At 42.2% G+C, this 16112-nt stretch overlaps 1 protein-coding gene across 4 annotated transcripts in view; it reads right to left on the bottom strand.

Annotated features, from left to right (window-relative positions):
• DIAPH2 (diaphanous related formin 2) overlaps positions 1 to 16112 on the bottom strand; it is a 3515124-nt gene that overhangs the window by 2338072 nt on the left and 1160940 nt on the right. The gene's annotated exons all lie outside the window — the stretch shown is intronic.

Raw genomic sequence — 16112 nt, 5'->3', positions numbered from 1 at the left:
ACGACTGGCACAGGCCCTTCCGTAAAATATGCAGCATAACTACTTTTCAAGCTTTCAATTACATTTGCACTCCTGTACTCAGCATTCACAGGACTACTCTCTTCCATCACTGCGCCATTACAGGTCTGCGTTCTGACTGCCGGCTCTGCATTCAGCTCCACTAGAGGTATAGGTATTACTGCACCTTTTCGAGGAATCCATAATATGTGATGCTAAGATGGCTGCACTCAACTCCTTTCAATGTATAACCCCCACTCTCCCTTCTTACAAAGCAAGCAGGCGGCTGGGGTCATGCCTGAATACAAGCAAACAGTCAAAGTACAGGACTATACAAACAGAATGCCTCCTAGCTGAGGATATCCAAACCCTTATATCAACATATCCACTACAAGCCATGCATGTTTCATGTCCAACCCTGATATATGACTCTTGGACATATGACTTATGCCAAAGAGTCATATATCAGGGACCTCCACCTCGTATTTAAGGACTTTACTGTACACTTATCCAACACATTACAAACTATCACATGTAGTCCAAACCAACAACAAATCAGACAGTTCACAGTGAGGGCTGTAACTGGCAATAATGGCCTGTCTTCCGCAGCACTGAAAACTATGTTGTAATAATGATGCACCAGCCAATGTCTCACACCGTTTCTGTTGCTGCTGCCTAGTTTTCCCCAAGGCACTCATTGTGATGTTACACCACAATGTTTCTGCTTGGGATGAATAACTTGAACGGCAGAAATTATCTGATCTCTACAGAGTTCACAAATGCTAATATTGAAAATTACACTGTGTATGTCAACCAAGAAAAGCCTTCAACGCCACAACAGCTTGTTAGAGATTTGGGTCTGTGTATTAGCTGCACTGAGCTCGAGGATACTTTATTTTCTCATTTGTATCAGATACAGCGAACAAGTTGCAAAATATTTTAGTTGAAATAGGAGTTGAAGGCTGGATCGAAGAAACTGGGACAACAAACATGGCCGCCCCTGTAGGAACAAGCAACCTCACTTCTAGTCACTGCATTTCCTTCCAGTGAGGATGTTCTCCAGTTTTCCTTTGCTTTGTCCAGTTCCAGTTCTTGGAGGTGTTTACTCTTTAGGTTCTCTCCAAACTCCGGAGTCTTCCAGCAAAGTAGCTATCAGTAATATGCATTCAGGTATCAATTTTCAAGGCTGCCTGGTTGGTACCCCTAGTCGTTCCTGGTGGCTCAGTAATGCTGCTACTACTACAGAAACTGTTTTTTGTAAGTCTGAAGCAATGCATTTGTACTAATGGTTTTCGCATAATGGCCCTCTGCATTTTAGTTAGTCTGCATGAGTCTGTTTATGTGAACCTGTGAGACATTCAAGAAGATTCAAGTATCCGCTCCAGTACCTGTGCTATGGTCGGATCATTATCTAGTCCCTTTTAGATTAACTGATAGAGCTACCCAAAAAATAAATCAAAATAATTCTTCCAATCAAATTAAGAACTGGTCAAAGCTCAACCCAGAAGTACAGTTGGAAATCTTGGAAAATTCCACCCAAATTCTAACAGGCAATCTGGAGGAGGTTTATACGCAGTGGTAAAACAGGATTATTCAGTCACTAGTTAAGTGTATCCCGAAAACTGCATTTAAGGCAAAAATGAATACTAAAAGGACACCTTGGTTCAACACTCATCTAATCTCCCTAAGGAAGGACTGCAAGAATTTGGAGAGAAAATGGAAGAAGGCGTACAATCCACTTTTAAAAGTTAAATACAAGTTGGCCATTAGGCTTTACCACAATGAAATCAAAAATGCCCAGGCAAAATATTTTGAGGAAAAAATAAACCAGGCGGAATATTCCCCTAAAGAACTTTTCAAAGTTGTTATATCTTTGACAACCCTAAATCATGGTAACTCTCCTTCACAACCCTGCAAGAAAATATGTAATGAATTAGCAGTATTTTTGCATAAAAAGTTCACAGACATTTATGACTCATTTCAAGGAGGGACTGGGACAGCTCCAAGCCATGCAACAGATTCTATGGTGACTCCAACCCCTCCCGTCTTTTCCATTTATCATCTCTGAACAAAGACACAGTACTAACTCTTATGACTAAGACCAAATCTGGATCTCCTCTAGATCCAACACCCCACAAATTCTATACAAAGACATGGAAGTTATTCTTTTACCAACAGTCAAAATTCTTAATTGTTCACTAGTTTTGGGAACTGTCCCAAAAACATGGAAACATGCAATCATTAGACCGCTGCTAAAAAAAATACATCTAGATCCATCATTATCGATCAATTACCGTCCTATTTCACTGTTACCTTTTGTATGAAAACTCTTAGAGAAACACGTAAATTGTGAATTGTCTGATTTTTTGGAAGACGATCATCCTCTTCATCCCACTCAGAAGAACTTTGGTGCTCAGCATAGTACTGAATCTGCCCTTCTGGCAGTCACCGAAGAGCTTAACAGCACTCTCGATCAAGGCGGCTCAGCCGCAGTATTGCTCCAGGATCTGAGCATAGCTTTTGACACAGTTGTTCATGTCATCCTGCTAAATAGACTTAGGGAGACTGGGATCCAGGACAAAGCCTTGGATTAGCTTGTGTCTTTTCTAAATGACAGATCCTTCCAAGTTATGGAATCTGGCTGCCTCTCTGACAATATGCTTTTGATATGCGGGGTACCACAGGGTTCCTCGCTCAGGCCCACGTTATTCAATATTTATATTCAACCACTGGCAGATATTGTTCAGGAGTTCGGCCTATCCTTGATCTCGTATACAGCCGATACGCAGCTGGTGGTCTCCTTTGATAATGGAGCAAACCTAGACTGTAAGCGTTTGGCGCCATGCTTGGAAAAGGTGACTGAGTGGTTGACGAACAGCTGCCTCAAGTTAAATGGGAACAAGACAGAGGTGATGATCCTGGGGAGCAAAGTCGTAACTAGACCTTTGCCCAGCTGGCCAAGTTGTATGGGGAGCTCTCCAGCCCCTAACCCTTCCATCAAGAATCTGGGTGGATAATGAACTGACAATGGAATGACAAACAAAAAAGCTGGCGGGCACTTGTTTCAAATTACTTAGAAAGATCCGGACGGTCCTAGAGTGGATCCCAAAATATTTAAGGAAAAGAGTAGTTCATTCTATGATGATCTCCCGTCTTCACTATGGTAACTCCCTTTACCTAGGCTCCTCAATATAAATTAAACTTCTTCAAGTTGTGCAGAACACAGCAGCGAGGCTTCTTTGCAAAATTCCAATTCATGAACCAGTATGGGAGCATTTGAAACAGCTCCATTGATTCCCAGTCAACGTGAGGATGAAATTTAAAGGCACTTTGCTTGACTCATAAAGCAATAAAGAATAGAGGCCCCGCCTAAGATTAGAGATCTGGTTGTGCTATATGTCACCAATAGAAGTCTAAGATCATCTCAAGATTGTCTTCTCAGAAGTACAAGAATTAAGAGAGTAAGAAGGGGAGGCAGATCCTTTTCACATTTGGCACCTTTGGAACTCCTTGCCACGTGAACTGAGACTAGTGTAAGTGGAATATAGGTTAGGAAAAAGTTAAAACATGGTTATTCCCACAGTAAATTTATAAATATATATCCCCGTCACAGCTCAATCAGATAGCGCTGGGAAGCCCCTGGCCAGCTATGCGCTTTAGAAAACTATCTAACATAACATAACATATTGAATAGTAACAGAGCATTATCTGCTATTTGTGAAGACAAAAAGAGAAGTAAAACTTAGTTTTCCTCTGATACCTTCTCTATTTTCTCCCACTTCTTGTCTCTATCGTCTGTGTTCCAACATTGTCACATGAGGAGTAAAGGGAAGGTAAGAGCTATTATTGACATCTATATTAGGCCTAGCCAGAATTTAAATTAGGCCATAGTATTTAGAGTAATTTCGGTGATTCTGCGTTATTCTTTGATGCAGAATTACTGATGATGGAGAGATTACTCATGCTCACATAATTAAGAATAATTTGGGAGAAAATAAATCCTGCCAAAAGAGCGAGTGGCTGCTCATGCTCGCTGTTTGTGTTCTGCTGCATTTAACACTATATCTCAGTGCAAAAGGCCCTATTGCATCCCAAAAACAGAGCTAAATGGCAGGATTAAGTTGGAGGAACCTCCAACCCCAAGAGCGAGGAGCCATTTCTGCGTTAAGAAATAGTGCTAGACACAAAATTTCTCTTCTGAGTAGTCTTGCAGAATTATCAGGCAATTCCATTAAATTACGCTACACTAAATTATGCAAATTATGCCCACCCCTAATCCTTATGCATAAACCCCTGACAATTTGCAACACTAGTCCTATTTTAGGCTAAAATAAATCTTTCTATATGTTCCCCTCTATGTATGAGATTGTCATGATGTGGTATACGTCATGCAGCTAAGGGTGCTTAGGTCAATGCATGGTGAATCTATGACAATGAAGAAGGAATATAATGTGTGTTTTAGTGGTGACCCTAGAGGTAGTTCTTTGCCTCCTTACTAAGGTATTGATGCTTATTGCACCTCACCCCAATCCTATTGTATAGCCTATTTCTTTAAATAATGAATGCCCATACAAAGCATCACATTACCAACAAAGGTGCAAGGGTCAACAGGACAAACAGGGATAAACAAGCTAGCTGTTCCCCACCAAGGAAGGTATGCGTAGTTAGTGCACCACAGATGAAAGAAACCATGTGGAAAGGGATCTAGGGCTCTCAGGGAACCCCCAGGCAATCTATAGAGCCAGATAATGTCACACTCTTCACCCGCCTGCTCTGTAAAACAATTGTCTAAAAAAATACAACTTCACTCATAAACCTGTGTTATTCACATTCTCCTGTCTTCTTATATTTACATGCTAGATATGTGGTTGTGATTTCTCGTAAAAGCATTGCTTGACCTGCTCATGGGGTACCTACATCTTTTCTTCCACCCAATTTGCATGTCCAAGTATTCCGCGTGCATTCTCCTGCTATTCCACACTCTCTGCTGGTGTTGTTCTGAGGGTAGACTGGGCCATTTTAATGGGGTGTGCTACAAAGTATGCTAGCCTTTGGTGAAAAACTGATATATTCATGCAGACTAGCAGCTTCTGTCACAACACACTGTACGCTAATTGCCAATGCCGAAAACATTTATTGCATTGTGGCTCACAATTTATTCGTAGGTGGCATTTCTGCTTATCACCACTAATATCAAATATACAATATTCAAAGACATTACTAATATAGCCAAACATTAACACAAGGATGGCGAGCCAATGCACACATATGTGTCATCATACTAAGTTCACATTTACATGCATGGGGAGTAACTGGAAATGCTTGATTTTCTGATACAGGCTTTAAAACTATCATCTGTTTGACTTAAAGGCACAGGATTTAAACACACACTTGGTCGCTGTTGGAGCACGTTTTGTATTTCATATGACCAAAACATATTTTTAACCAGCCAATTGCTGAATTGATTTACCTTCTAATGGTTCAAATACTTACTTAAAATGGACAATCATGCAGCCACACTAAATTAAATAGTATTGACTGTTTTTAATAACCTCTTCACACTTCGCCACAAAAGGTTACAATCTGTAACAGTTTGCCTCTCTAATAAGATATTTCATTGTTTATCAACAGAGCTCTTCAACTTGTCACACTGATAATTCCCAAATTGAGATACTTTTGAGTTTAGTAGAAAACAATTATTTTGAATTGAATTATCGATCGGGCCCGTGACGCTTGTTATTACTGCTATATGAGGAGAATACAAAACATCGCCATTGCCTATGAATTTCATAGTGTTGTTATCTATGTTTGATTAAAATATGTCACTGTTTTAGGAGAGTGCCCATACAAAATAGTCATATATGGTGATATAAAACAAATACACATTAGTAAAATGTTCAAACAGGAGTAACGTGGCATTCATCTTCTCTGTACAATCCATAACAATGTCTGCCCGTGATAGAGAGATAGAGAGATAGATAGATAGATAGATAGATAGAGAGATAGAGAGATAGAGAGATAGATAGCTAATCAGACAGAGAGAGAGAGATAGAGATAGAGATAGAGATAGAGAGAGAGAGAGAGAGAGAGAGAGAGAGAGAGAGAGAGAGAGAGAGATATAGAAAGAGAGAAAGATTGATAGCTATTCAGACAGATAGATAGATAGATAGATAGATAGATAGATAGATAGATAGATAGATAGAACGATAGAACGATAGAACGATAGAACGATAGAACGATAGAACGATAGATAGATAGATAGATAGATAGATAGATAGATAGAGAGAGAGATTGATAGCTATTCAGACACACAGAGAGAGAGAGAGAGAGAGAGAAAGAGAGAGAGATAGGAAGAGAGAAAGAGAGAGAGATAGAAAGAGAGAAAGATTGATAGCTATTCAGACAGATAGATAGATAGATAGATAGATAGATAGATAGATAGATAGAACGATAGATAGATAGAACGATAGAACGATAGAACGATAGAACGATAGAACGATAGATAGATAGATAGATAGATAGATAGATAGATAGATAGATAGATAGATAGATAGATAGATAGATAGATAGATAGATAGATAGATAGATAGCTATTCAGACAGAGAGAGAGAGATAGAGAGATAGAAAGAGAGAGAGTGAGAGAGAGATAGAAAGAGAGAAAGATTGATAGCTATTCAGATAGATAGCTATTCAGATAGATAGATAGATAGCTATTCAGATAGATAGATAGATAGCTATTTAGATAGATAGATAGATAGATAGATAGATAGATAGATAGATAGATAGATAGATAGATAGATAGATAGATAGATAGATAGATAGATAGATAGATAGATAGATAGATAGATAGATTTATTTTACATAGGCTGCAATGGTGCCTCGAATACAAAGACTTATTCGGTTGATACCTTTTTGGTGGTTTGAAGAATCTGTACTAAGCTTCACAAAGTAAAATTGTTTCCTTCCTATATGATGCATAAATGTTTCAAGCAGATTGGTCGGGATGGGTCAAACTATAGTAGGAATCTGAAAATTATCTATTTCCCATTTAACATCCACAGAGAGTTTTGAGATAAGCTTTTAAAAAATAACCGATATTCGCAAGATGGGCTTTGTTAACATTTTGTATAAACTGAGTCTGTATTTTCCCTGTAATCTTAAATTGTAAAGATATGTGTACCTTTTAGGCAAAGTGGTCGAGTTCTGCGGATATCATCTCTAACCACAATAATGTGAATTAATGTGAAATCAGTGGTATTTGGGGCGGAATATTTTCTTTCATCTGTAGGAGGTCCCTGGATTACATGCCAATTGCCATGAAGGTGGCAACAGGGACAAGCTACCCACAGAGATAAATAATGCAATCCCAACAAATAATTGGTAAATTAAGCCACAGGATGAGACAGAAATATATGCAGAGTATGCAAATAGTTTATTTCAAATAAACGAGTTTTGCTTGGAAAAAATAGACAAAAAAGATTTGGAAGAAAGCCTTGAAGCCTCTTTTCCATTACTACCAGAAGACTCTAAAAGCAGCGGCTAATTTCACAGAGTGCATTCACGAGGCTGTCTCCAATCTGGTGACGGTAAAATGGATAAAAACGTTTAGAAGTAGCCATACCGCACCTTGGTTTCCCCCAAATTAAGAGAAATGAAACAAAAGTGCAGAAGGCAAGAAAGAATTTGGAGATACAACTGTAGTGAAAACGAGAAGGTAAGTTACAAGAGTCTCATCTAGGAGTATAAGTATCTCAAAATTGAGGAAAAAACGACATTTTACACCGAGAAAATCACCCTCGCTCTTAACTCATCTAAAGAGCTCTTTAAAACTGTACAAACACTTGTGAATCGTTTTATTTCAAGTGCCCCCCTCAAAGTCAGTCCTCTTGAGACAGATTGGCAACTTTTTTCAAAGATAAAGTAGAAGCTATATATAGCGACTTTGATCTTATAAGATCCTCACAGGACCGAGATGATGAGTCCATCCCTTTGAGTGTCAATAACGCTGAGCTTCGTTATTTTTCCCTTATAACAGTAGTTGAGTTGGTCGCTTTAATTAGACATACAAAGTTATGAGCTCCCTCAGACCCTTGCCCGCATTGGGTTATACACAATGTAGTTCATAAAATAGCCCCGGTTCTTATGACTCTGTATACCACCGTCATTAAGGAGGGACTTTTTCCGGAGGAATGGAAAACGGCTTCTGGTCTTCCGCTTTTGAAGAAACCAACTCTCGACCCTACGATAGAGAATAATTATCGTCCTATCTCTCGGTTTCCTTTCCCTGCAAAGGTCATAGAAAAACATCCAACAAAACTCAGACAGATTATTTAGAAAGAAATTAAATACTGAACGTAGCACACTTTGGTTTTAGGTCAAACCATAATACTGAGACAGCACTGGTAGCAGTCTCATAGATGAGGGTCGGAGGCCACAATGATCCTTTAATACAGTGTGCCATGTGGTCCTATTAAAGTGGCTGGCAGGCGCTGGGATCACCGGATCAGCCCTGGATCTCCTTGCCTCTTTTTTAGAAGGTCGTGAGGAGAGGGTGGCCCATGGGTTGTTTAGTTCAAAATCTTTTTCTCTGCCCTGTCGGGTCCCCCCGGGGTCATCTCTCAGCCCTATGCTTTTTAATATCTACGTGGCCTCATTAGCCAAGCTTATCCATTCTTTTGGCTTCGCCACAGTAGCATATGCCGATGGTAGACTATGGTGTCAATTTCCAGTAAGTTAAGGAGGTGGAGGACCGATTCAACAGATGTATGCTAGCTATTGATAAGTTGGATGAGAAAATACTGTTTAAAATTGAACTCCCAAAAACCGAGGTCCTTCTTTTTGGTAAGCATGCTGACATCTGGAATCATTCATGGTGTCTTCAGTCTCTCGGTTCTCTTCCCATGCCAGTTTCAATAGTAAGGAACTTAAGTGGCATCTTTGATGCCAAGCTGTCTTTCGAGGCTCAGATAAACAGACTGTCTTCATCCTGTTTTTTAATAATAGGAATGTTGAAGAAAGTATTACCTTTCATCGCCATAGATCTGCAAAAATCACTGGTTATCTCCCTAGTACTATCAAGGCTTGACTACTGTAATGCCTTGTATATAGGTATTAAACAGAGATCACCAAACAAGCTACAGATGTTGCAAAATACAGCTGGTCAGCTACTGAAAAAGAACTACGAAGTTCAGGTCAGTAGCAGTCACACTGGAAGAGTTTCATTGGCTCCCAGTAAGGAAGAGGATTGCCTTCAAGGCTTTGTGCCTGGCACACAAGGCGTAACATAGGCTTGGGCCAGAGTATCTGAAAAGTAAGTTCAGATGGTCCTCTCCCAAGAGATTCTTAAGATCAGCCACCTCAAGATCAGTGATTGTTTCCAGGATTAAAAAAGTGGCATAGGTGGTTGTAGTTTTGTCCATTCCACATGCAATCCCTGGAATAGCCTGACCCAGCATCTTAAAAGGCAGACTAATTTTATATGATTTCGGGAGCATTCAAAAACATGGTAATTTTCTCGCTTCTCATAGTACGGTTGCTTCTAGTGTTGGTTATTGATGGCTCTGTGGCTGGACGTATTATTCTGCTAGCGCCAAGACGCTTTAGGGCACCTGCGCACTCTAGAAGTTTTTAATCAAATCAAATCAAATAAAGCTTAGAGCTACATTGCATTAGAGTGACTCTACCAAATATAAGCTCTGACTTACTACCAAGACGTATGACTGTCAAGCTTATTATGGCAACTAACCAGGATACTGGTGCATCACCTGAAATGGAAAGCTGGCCTCCCAAATCTTCTTGTCTTTACAGGTAGTTGTGATAAGCAGTCAAGGTGGCTTAGCTCAAAGGGGTCAGTGTGAACTTGAGTCAGTTATAAATATGCTAAAATGTTTGTGTCTGGCAATGTGTTGTAATAATACAACACATCACATACCAAAAACGAAGGTCAAAGAGTAAAGTGTACACAAGTTAGATTTCCAAGAAAAGGGGTTAACACGGTACATAGAGAATGATAAAGTAGGTAGTACACACAACATGCCATTCACATTTACTAGATGATCATGAACATTGGAATAATCTTCAAAAAGAACAAAAAGCATGTGTCAAAAGGTGTAAATAATTTAACACAAATGTAAGATGTTCCCGGACATACATAAGACCTAACCAGTTAGGAACACCATGCTGAAAAATGTGGGATGGTAATTCTGCCTCCAAAACCTTGAACATGATCGAATGACGAGTGAATGAAATACAATTCACAAAGTGCACTACCATCCAAGCAGTGCACCTTGGCGCTGAGGTCTGACCACCAGGAAAAGACGCACAGGGAGAGGCTAGAACTGAACTAGCCAGGCTTTAGGTGCTTTTGGAAGGCCGACTCATTTTCTAGAGACCACAAACAAAGCAGTAAAGAATCCCAGAATCTCACATCAAGAAGAGAGAAAGAATGTCCTCCCATCTGCACCCATCTACATCTGGTTATAGAAAGTATTTTGAGATCAGTAGATCTCACATTTCTGGAAGGTACAAATGGCTTCCACTTGGAAGTATTTTGGTCCAATGTTGTCAAAAGCATGAAAGAGAATGCAATCTGCTTTAAACAAGCATCTTGTACACACTGGGATCCAGTGCAGCTGTTTCAGATGGTTGGATACTGAAAGCCAGGGATGAAGCTTTAGATCAAACAATGCTGAATCGATTTTGACTGTCTGTAGCTGTTGCAGTCTATATTTAGCTAGACCCAGCTATAGCAAGTTCTCATAATCCAGTCTAGAGGTCACTAACCGTGGCATAACTAAACATGAGGGGCCCCCCTGCAAAGTGAATGGATGGGGCCCCCCTCCATGGCCCTCCACCTACCACTTTTGCAGAGGGGGCCCCCTTGTGCTTGGGGGCTCCCCGCATCGCAGGGGCTGAGGGTGTTTATGTTACGCCACTGGTCACTATGGCATGGACAATAAATTAACTAAAAGAGTCTGGAAGAAGAGGAAGAGCCACTCTTAGTGTTAAAGAAACACGAAGATGACATATGGGAGATGCAATCTTCAAGAGAGGGATTGGAATGGTGTCTAATCAGAAAACATGTTTTCTGGAGGCAGAAGTGGTTGGAGAAGGAGGGCCCAAATCAGTAGATCACCACTGCCTGGACCAGATAGACAAGCTATTACCGTAGTGCCTCTGTTTTCTCACAGTTTTAAACAGTTTCAATTGATCCAGGTAGCTACCTCTGATAGGCAGGTTTGAAATGAGGTACAGTTAGCTTCCCAGTTATCTGACATGAAAATAATTAATTGTGTACCATCTGCATAGAAGATAACCTGGAAGCTAAAAGACTTAACTGGTGATGCAAGGGGCCATGTATATATTTAATATAGTTCAATGCTAAGCCCTACAGTACACCCTGATTAAGGATTCTTCTCATATAATTAAATGGTGAAAGGAAGATCAATTTCATCCTTCCAGTTAGAAAGATAGCCAGTGTAGGGCTTGATCACAAATGCCTGAATCTTTAATTCTCTGCAATAGAATGGAGCATGATACAGTGCAAAGGCTGTCAACAGTCTAAAGGAATTATAGCTGACAGCAAGCCCTGGTCCAGATAGAATATCAAATCTCATATAAATGCCAGCAAGGCAGTCTTCAAAGCTGAACTGGGCCTGAAGCCCGCATGGGTAGGATCAAGCCAGTTATTAGTTTTAACAAATTCCATGAGATGGCTGTTAAAGTGTTTCTCCCACATTTTCCTAGATAGAGGCAGTAGGAAGATCAGTCTATAGTTATTGTGGTTAGATGTGTCTACATTGGCTTTTTTAATAGGGCGATATCTGTACCCTGCCTCCAAGTGTCTGGGACTGTGGCAATTGTAAGGGAGCAACAATGTGGGTCTCTAAAAGGAGGTCCAATTATAAGCCTGCATAGTTGCATAAGTTTAGGAGTGAAGGGGTCTGTGGTAGAGCCAGATTTACGTAGCTTTAAAGCTCTGATTGTGTCCTCGAAAGAAACAAAGGAAACATTCCTAGAAGATGATCTGGTGAGGTGGGCTGACAAAATCTGCCAGAGAGTCATAAGGAATGAACCAAGGAAAAGTGACATGTATCTTAGCAATTTTGCTGTGAAAGAAATCTGCCAGCTCATTGCACCATTGCAACAAATTTGCTGTTTTAAAGCATCAGGCTTAATACATTTAAAATAATATAACAAACAAGAACAAGTTTGCTACCTGCTTAACTAAAGATTAGAAAATGTGGTCCTCATAATCCTTGTGGCAAGTGTGCCTTAGAACCCACAGAGTGCTTTTTAAGAACCCTCACTCACCAACCTAGTTCGAGACATGCCTCATCATCGGGTTCTCACCCTGGTCGCCAAATGCTTACACGGTGTGCTAGGACACCTGATTACAGCAGAGCTGGTTTTCTTTGTGATTGTGGCAGTGTGTGTGATGGTAATATGTGATTTAAAATTGGCCCAGGAACTCTTACCACATGTTGTGATTTTAATAATGCAGGTTCTGGTCAAACTTTAAAAACAGTGGTGGATCTGTATGAGCGTTGATTGATTGATTAATTGATTGATTGATGTGGAACTTTTATAGCGCAACTATCGCCCTACGGGCATCTTGGCGCTTTTGACTTAAAGACAGCATCAAATGGTGACAGAGGGAGAGTCGGGAAGAGAGCCTGCCAGGTTTAGGCTGTAGGATATAACCAGGTCTTAAGACCCTTACGGAACTCAAGTAGGGAGTTACACTGTCGCAAGTTCACGGGGAGCTTGTTCCACAAGCCGGATGCTACTATGCTAAAGGATCTTCCGCCTACCCTAGAACGCTTGAATCTCGGAATCACCAAGAGACCAGCTGAAGAGGAGCGAAGTTGCCTGCCTGGTAGATAGCGAGCAAACTTGTCCTGTAGAGAGGCTGGGCCTAGTCCATGTAATGCTCTGAAAGTTATGCATAAGGACTTAAAGACGACTCTTTCCCTCACGGGGAGCCAGTGTAGGTCCCTTAGTGCTCCGGCCGACGAAGAGCGACGTCGCCTATCGAGCACTAGCTTGGCTGCGGCTGACTGAATCCACAGCAGACCTTGGAAGATATACTGCGGAGCCCCTAAATAGAGGGAGTTGCAGTAATCAAGTCTGCTTAATACCGTGCTGCGTACCACCGTGGCTCGCGACTCCCTAGGGAGCAGAGGAAGAATGTTCCGAAGTACCCGCAGCAAGGCAAAGCAGACATTGGCAGTCTTACTGGCCTGGGACACCATCTGAAGTTCGTCATCGATGATCACCCCAAGGTTGCGAACCTTCCTGACTGGGGTGAGGGGTCCTTCCTCCGGTGTGAGACAGAAATCGGGAGGGAGGTATTTGGGGATCCTGAAAGGCGAACAGAGGACCACCTCAGTTTTACCGCTATTAAACTGAAGAGAGTTCCTTCTGAGCCAGTTCGTAGTCTGGTTCATGCACTGATGGAAGCAGTCCATGGATAGTGCATCATCCCCTTCTAAAGAGAAGGCCAGTTGCGTATCGTCAGCGTAGTTCACCAAGCTGACTCCAAAAGATTTAATTAATGGGAACAGGGGCCGCAGGTAGATGTTAAAAAGGATGGGGCTATTAGCGGACCCCTGCGGCACCCCGTACGCAACTGGAGACCTGCTAGAGGAGAACGGTGGCAGGGTGACAACCTGCTGTCTGTCTTCTAGGTAGGAATGAAACCATTGCAGCGCTCCACCCTTTATGCCTAACTGTCTCAGCCTCTCTAACAGGACTGGATGGCTCACCGTATCGAAGGCTGCCGACATATCAAGAAGCACCAAGATCATGGCATTCCCGTTGTCGGCACGCATTCGAAGGTGGTCCAGCATGGTGGTTAACGCTGTTTCGGTTCTGTGGCCAGGACGGAAACCGAACTGGTCCCTGTCTAGCAAAGAATTCTCCTCCAGAAACTGAGATAGAGTCTTACTCACATGCCTTTCCAGTATTTTCACCGGGTAAGGCAGGAGGGAAATGGGCCTAAAGTTAGCTGGCACCAAAGGGTCCAGGTTCGGCTTTTTTATCAGTGGGGTTACCACTGCTAGTTTCCAGCAGACGGGGACCGATCCGGCCAGCAAAGATTGATTGCAGATCATCCTTAACCAGGGAAAGGTGTTACGTCCATACAGTTTCCACATCTTATGAGGAAGAGGATCTAAAGGAGAACCAGACGACACGCTTTCAGACAGGATGTCGAAGACTTCATGAGAGAGAGGTTGAAAACTGTCTAGGACAGCAGTTGGTTCTTTATCTCCGTCAGCCAGGCTGGTTATTTCCTCCGGACTGTTCTGGGTGTTGTCCTGCAGATTCTTCACAATGTTGGAAATCTTCTCCTGAAAAAGGAGGCGATTTCACTACACAGAGTTTGCGAGGGGGCGACTCTGTTATTCAGGCAGTCTGGGTTGGAGAGATCCCGGACGATCTTAAAGAGGGCCTTGGACCCGTTGGAAGCCTGAGTAATAGAGTTGGTGTAAAAATCTGCCTTAGATCTCAGAATGAGAGTTTTATATTGCAGTTGAACTAGTCTAAGGTCTTTTTTATCTTCTTCAGAGTAATTTCTTCTCCATTTCCTCTCTGCTTGTCTGCGAGAGAGTCTGAGATGATGTAGTTTCTCATTGTACCAGGGCGCTGATCTTTTCCTTGCCCTCTTTAAAGGTTTTATAGGGATACACTGGTCTAAAAGCTTAGTGATGTGTTCCGTGAAGGACCTATAGTTATCCTCCACGGACTTATTGGAGGAGAAGAGATTGACATCAAAGGATGTAGTTATAGAATCAATCCTTGCCAATTTGGCCCATTCTCTGTCCATCCTGTGGAAGTGCCGCTGGCTAGGCAGATTCCTATGGCAGGGCAACACCATACTTAGGAGGACAAGACGATGATCAGTCCAGTTCAAGGGCATTATATTAGAGACTTTTGTTGTTGCTGGATTGGCGAAAACCAGATCCAGAATACGTCCCTTCTGGTGGGTAGGGCTGGACACCAATTGACAGAGGTTCAAGGTGGAGCACGTGTACAGGAGGTCTCTCAGCTGACGACAGAGGCCTCCGTCTTCACTGAGATTAAAGTCACCAAGGATAACCATGTTGGTATGGGTAAGTTTTAGATTGGTGATGGTTTCGGCGAGAAGATGGAATTGTGTGGTCGCGCCCGGTGCTCTGTAGCAGAGCATCCCCGTGAGTAGATTTCCGCTAGGGGCCTGAAGTGAGAAGCCCAAAATTTCTATGCCCCCAACCTCGTCAATCTGACATGGTCTAAAGTCCAAAGTATCCTTAAAGATCAGACCCACTCCCCCCCCTCTGCCCGAACTGCGAGGCTTGTGAAGGATTTTATATCCGCTGGGACAAGCCCCACTCAGGCTAACGGCAGACTCCGTAGTAGCCCAAGTTTCTGTTACAAAAAGTGCATCCAGTTCCATATCTTCCAGTAAGCTAAACACTTCAGTAGAGTGCTTGACAAGCGAGCGGCTATTAATTAGGCCACAAGAGAGACCAGCACTAACTGACTTATGACCCTTTGATGGATTTAGATATAATAATTGTGCTCTGCTGTATGTCATTCTTTCTAACTGGCGAGTAGCGTTGCTGGCGCTGGGAGCGTCCGGGACGCGGACGGGCGCAGACGGGCTTGCCTCTGGCGCGCCATCGGCGCGCCCGCTGCGCGCGCGCGCTGCGCGCTTGCATCGGGTGGTTTTATATAGGTGCTCAGCAAAGATTCCCAACCGCTAGAGCGCCTCGCAAAATGGCGGCGAGTAGTGGCACAATGGAAAAGAGTTACACACCCAAGATGGCGGCACTATAAGAAGCAGAGGATTATCACGCAAAAATAGCGTGTGCAGATTGATTTTATGGTGCGGGTAAGTGAAACGCTATAGAACAACAAATGTTAAGGTGCACTTGCAGAGTTTAAAAACAAATACAAATTAGGCACGAATAAAAAGGGATAAAAAGCAGCACCACACGGCGCCCTAACTAAATAGTGTATAAAACAACAGTCGCTCGTTCTACCACTCGGTGAAAGCCTCAGTCAGTTAGGCTGCGCGCTTGCATCGGGTGGTTTTATATAGGTGCTCAGCAAAGATTCCCAACCGCTAGAGC

The sequence above is a fragment of the Triturus cristatus genome, chromosome 5_2 (genome assembly GCF_964204655.1).
Source record: "Triturus cristatus chromosome 5_2, aTriCri1.1, whole genome shotgun sequence".
NCBI classification, from domain to species: domain Eukaryota; kingdom Metazoa; phylum Chordata; class Amphibia; order Caudata; family Salamandridae; genus Triturus; species Triturus cristatus.
This window is presented reverse-complemented; position numbering and strand designations above follow the sequence as displayed.